The sequence below is a fragment of the Rhinolophus ferrumequinum genome, chromosome 17 (assembly GCF_004115265.2).
Source record: "Rhinolophus ferrumequinum isolate MPI-CBG mRhiFer1 chromosome 17, mRhiFer1_v1.p, whole genome shotgun sequence".
NCBI classification, from domain to species: Eukaryota; Metazoa; Chordata; class Mammalia; order Chiroptera; family Rhinolophidae; genus Rhinolophus; species Rhinolophus ferrumequinum.
In genome coordinates, this window is record NC_046300.1 from 23,258,603 (window position 1) to 23,264,741 (window position 6,139).

Here is a 6,139-nt window from a genome sequence, read left to right on the forward strand (position 1 = left end):
ATGTTTTCATGGACAACTCTAATCTTTCTTCATAGAGAAATAGAAATCTCACTTAAGAACCCCATTTCCCTAAACCTGTTTCCTCCTTCAGACTTCAACCTTTATCCATCCTTTTTTGCCTCTTTTCTAAGTCTAGTTCCAGTTCTCTCTCTTCTTTTTCAGGATTTGCTCCATCAATTACACTACACCTGGCATATTCAACCTTTCTTCTCTGCTTCCTGTTTCTCTTCAGCATATAAACATATTCAAATTTCTATTGTATTGAAAGTCACATACATCCAAACTATTGCTACTGCTTGCTTTCTCTGTATCCTTTTTAAGTAACCTACCCTCCTTACACTATTAAAACTGCCCTAAGATCCTCAGGCACCTCCTCCTGGAAAATACAACTGAGCCCGTTCTATCGTTATATTGTTTCTCAGCAACACTTAAGAGTTGAAAATGCCATCTGTCTTGAAAATTTTTCAACAGTTCACTCCATGACTCCAATAACTCTGATTTCTTCCATTTCTGGCTACTTTTAACAATCTCTTTGGAGCTCTTTTTTTTTTCCCTTTGCCTATTATTTAAACGCTGTTCCTTAAGTTTCAATCATCTACCTCCTTGTTTTTCCAGGTGTGGTGCATGGACCAGTAGCATCTGGGAGCTAGAGGGATATTTATAATCTTGAGCCTCACCCCAAAACTTCTAAATCAGAATCTGAATTTTAACAAGATTCCCCAATGATTGATGTGCACATTCAAGTTTGAGAAGTACAGCGTTTCCTTGCCTCTTCTCATTCTACACATTTTCACTGAGCGATCTCAACCACTAATGGCTTTCATTATTACCCATATATCAATGACTCTCAAATGTGCACTTCTGGCCCAGTTCTCTCTCCTGAGCTCCATTCACATATATAAAATTGCCCACTAGACATCTCCACTTGTTTGCAGAACAGGAATATCAAATTTAGTATGAACCCAAAAGCATTATCTGACCCCACTTGTTCAGATGAGGATGGGGAATTGTGAGAAAAGAATAATCATAAAAAAACTCATGTTGGAGTTAGGAGCTGGGGTTGAACTTGACCTGAGCTTACAAAGATGGGGACCAGGATTCAGATAAATGGTAAGTAAAGGGAGGCATAAAGCACATTTATCTTCATAATTGATACAGGATCTTTTCTCCAAGGCAGTATTCTCCGGCCAGAAAAATCTACGGAAGTGGTGACTGTTTCTTCACTGGTGTGCGAATTCACCTAGATCTCTTGGTCTCTATCCTCTTCAAATTTCTTTTCTTTCCTTCTATGTGTCAGGTATTGTTTTAGATACTGCAGATAGAGCAATGAACAAAACACAAAAAATTGCTGCACTCACATTCTTAATATAAATATTTATTTTCTCCCCTTAATGAATCATTTAAAAAGAGATTGCTGAGCAAGTCAAGTCCTTTTGTGATCAACTCCCTGTCAAGCTCTGAGGCTCAGGAAGAATTACAAAAAATCACGTGAAATGTTTTAAGGCAAAGGCAAAACTCACAAGCAAGGATCAATAGGCTAAGATAGCCGAGATCATTCCCATTCCCATTCCCCCTACAATGAGACTTGCTGAAAGTTGACCCCTGGTAACCCCAAAATGACTGATGCGTTTACTGCATCAGTGCTTGTATATGCTAGACCCTGATAGCACAAAGAAGAAGAACATCTCTGCCTTCCATCAGGGACATGAGGTGAAGTGTGAATGGAACCGTGTAAATCCACCACCATGTCTAAGAAACTTTTTCCAGATTAATAGGTTTATCAGTACATATAAAACCAGTATGAAACATTCTGTTATAGCTCTTATTTTATACAGATTTCACTTGGGATAAATTTCCCACTGCTTTGATAGACTAATTAAAACCAACACCAGAGTTCAACTACAATAGTAGACCATAAAAAATAAACCAGTGACACATGCCCACAAATGTGAAAGTCTATTAGAATTCAGTTATGAGCAGAAAAATATTGACAGCAAAACACTAAACCACAGAAAACTTAAAGCAGAATTATAGATTAACTGCAAAACTGGAGCATTCCCCTAACACTTTCATAAAGTGCTATTTTCCTCATACTCCAAACATGGCCTTAAATATGTTTGATAATAGTAAAGATTTGAACTATAAGTCACCACACTTATCTCTGTACATTTCTCTTTTTATATTACATTTTAGTGCGAATAAAACAAAATAGAGGAGAAAAAAGTAGAGCTTTGATATCAGGTCTCTTACCTTTTTATTTGATTTGAATCCCATTATCACAGAAATATACAATAGTGCTTAATAGCTTTCTCTATCTTAGGTTGGTTTTCCTGTATATTAGCTGTCATTGCAAAATTATTGTGCCTCCTACATGGAGACTAAAATTCCAGACAATGGTTACTGACAAATTTCTCTATACTTCACTGATTCCTCAAAGAAAATGGATTTTCTACCCAGATAAAATTAATTACTATTGTTACAGAAATTGGAACGCATCTGACAGCTTGAACAGAAAACACTGTGCGCTTGTGTGCCTTTTTATCGTCTCAGTAATCACATTCTCCAAAATCAAATTGTGCCCTATAATCTCCCTAAAGAAATAGCTACCCACTATAAATGCTCACTGTGGAAATGTCATGGGGATTGCGTATTTCTCAGTCACAAAAATCTCATGAACTGTGGGGATGCAGGTTTGGGGAATAAGCGAAGGCATCGGGATAGTTTACCACCTCTAGCCTGCGCCAAGAGTATGTAGGATCTGGGAAAGTGATTCTACGGTAGAAGGCAGTCAAGATGGGAAGTTCCAGGGTGTTTCAGTGAGTACGTCTGCCTAACAAGCCACCCAAAACTTAACGGCTCAAAACAGCAGCCATGTATTATTTCTCATTCACCTATGAGTCCACCAGGCAGGTTGTTGACCAGAGCCCTCTTCTGTGTCTTCAGTCAGCTGGCAGGTTGGTTGTGCGCTGGCTAATCACCAGTGGATTCAGCAGGGACAACTTGCAGGTCTCAGCTCTCCTCTAAATGGTCTTCTCACCTTTCAGCAAGCTACCCTGGGCTTATTCGCATGGCAGTAGCAAGGAGAGAAAGCCCCTTGATGACTAGGTTTGGAATTAGCATCCATGAGGTCCACTGCATGCTATTAGCCATGCAAGTCACAAGTCAGCCCAGATTCAAGGAGCAGGGAAATGGATTACTCTTGATGAGAAGATCTTCAGAGTCACAAGGCAAAGGGCTTAAATACAAGAGTAGAATATTACTAAAGTATAATATTTTAGCCATAAATATAAGATCCATTGGAAGTTCCTGGATAGCCTCCATGGGTGTTACATGTCTACCTTGCACATCGTTGGGGTTCAGGTTCTTATTAAGACTATATCTTACTGTGGCCCTACCTTGCAGATTATGTTACACTATAAAGGGCAAGTCAGAGAAGAGGTGGGGCAAGAAGAAAGAAGGAAGATTCTGCCTGTGTCTGCAACACTTCATTGTCTCTCAACTCCCACCAATAACACATCCTAAACCCTTGCTATGGCCTCTTCGTGGGAGGAGTAATCTTCCTTACTCCTCGACTTTGAGAAGGCCATAATGCCTTGTTTTGGCCCATGAGACATGCCACCAGCAAAGATTTAAAATGTGCTCATACACTGAACTTATGCCGTTGCACTGAGATCTTTGCCACAAGAAAAACACCCCCTGGGTAGACACTGCATCCTCAGCATGGAGCAAACCAGCCCAGAAAACCCACAGGTGCATGCGCCAAAAACAAATGCTTATGGTTGTATGCAACTGAAGTTGTGTGGTTGTTACAAAGCAAACATTGACTAAATGGTTGATAAGCTGAATTAAAAGAGTAGAAGAAGAAGGCAAGGAGGAGAATGGGAATTCTGAAGGCAGGAAACCAGCAAAGAGGTGATGGAACCTCCATCTTTAATCTACGTCTATTCAAGACGTGAATTTTCTAGAGAGAACTCACGCAGAGAGTCTGTTTCTTCAATGAGCATTACAAGCACTGACTCAAGAGGATCTTGTCTACCGTGTGTGTGGCTGTGTGTGTGTGTGTGTGTGTGTGTGTGTATACATTTATCTAACAGTAGGTGCCAGTTGTGGCCAATTATTAGGAGAGAACTTTGCATTGTTTTTGTAAATATAACTAACAGGTTACATCAGTGTTTGCTTAAGAATTGTCCCATAGTCCCCAGCTGTGAAATGGGGGATGCCTCAAAGGGTTTTGTTTTCTGTTTGTTTGTTTTTAAAGAATATTGGGAGGAAAAATCATTGAAGACATTTAAGAAATACAAAGTAATGTAAACACTAAATAATAATTACTTGTGAGAATTGACATAAGAATTGCTTTGACAAGAATCTGGAGTTAAATTATAGCCCCATCATTTGCGAGGAACAGTTAATGAGAATCTTCATTAAAATTTCTAATTTTCTACTGACTGGCTCTTTACCAGATCAAAATTATTAGCAAACCTATATCAACCACTGTGAAACAGAATGATATTCAGGGCAACCAGCTTAAGTCCTCCTGGGACACAGTTAACCAGGCTTGTCAGACGTCACATACCTAGCTGTTGCAGAAAAACATGGTACTTCTGTTTAGAGAAAAAAACAATCTTTGTCCCTGGCAGATAAAGCTTCACAAAGACACTAGGCTGGGCCTCTAGTTAGTTAGTAGGAAGGCTAATTGATATATTTGTACTACTACCATTCCAAAAGACTTATTGCTTATTCACACTAGTAATTATAATAACAATAATAATAAGTACAACTTGTTGAATAACTACTATGCACTAGGATATACATATGGAGAGAGGGAAAGAGAGAGAGAGAGAGAGAGAGAGAGAGAGAGAATGTCTACACATTGTAAGAAAGGGAAAAAGTATTAAAGTTGTAATACTCAATATATACCGATAAAAAATGAATACAAGTCATATTTGACTTCTACAATTACAAGAGGTGCTCAAAGTGGTTACCATCAGTGTAATTTTAATACAGTTTTTCTTTTCTTAAAACGTGTATACATTTTTTTGGCACCGTGTGTGCGTGTGTCTGTGTGTGTGTGTGTGTGTGTGTGTAACTTTTTTTTCGTATTTCCAATACCTATTAGGTACAGTTCTTTATACATAACAGATGCCAATAAATGCATAATGAATGAATGAATACTTACAAGGTAAGTATTGTTAACTCCTTCTTACAGATAAGAAAAATGGGACTCAGAACTTAAATAACTTGAGTAGTAAATAAGAAAGCCTAATTTAAAGAAACATTTTCTGAATCCAAAGCCTACTCTGTCATTTTTGTACATTTTATTCCCTCTCCAGTGTAGATACAAAGGACAGAAAGTAAATTAACGGAATCCTTGCTCTTTAGACATATCTAGCCTAAAACAGGGTAATGAAGTTACCTGCTGCAACCTGAGTTCAGCTGGGTCCAGCCATCCTATGCAAGCTAATGTGGTGAACTGTGGACCAGATACGCCCCTCTCTAATTCCTCTGAGGCTATGCCCTCTGGAAATCAGTTTGAAATAAAGTATCTTGGTGCTTCCACGTGGCGTCCACCTCGTAGGGCTCCCAGTCTCACACTTTCCAATTTCTTCTAATCAGTATATGTCCTGCAAAAGAACTGACCTGCCCTTGTTCCTCCTATTCTACCAAGATTTCCCTGTTCCCCAGCTCCAGGAAAACACATGGGTAAATCAGGGCTTCCAGGGTCCCTTATTTTCCTGTGCAAGTTCCCCCTTGTCTGCCTGGCTGCCCTGAACATTCCCCCATCTCCTTAGCTCACCATGCTCCTCTCTAGTGTTTGCTGTAGTACAATGGGCTGAAAATTGAAAGCCAGAAATGCAAGTGTTGCCATTTCCTAACTGACTTTGAGAATGTATCAAAATCATCGTAAGCCTTGGTTTCCTCATCTATGCATAAAGTGAGGATGAATTAAAACAGAAAACATATTGCACTTTATATTAATGCAGGCCTTTGAAATCTCACAGAAGGTATTACTAATCCAGGTACTTCAGATAAAATGCCATGACAAGTTGGGGTAAAGGAGAGTGTTTTTGTATGAGGGGAGCTTTCCCTATGACCCTAAGATCATACATCCTGGGAGACTGCCTGATCCCCCTTCTACATT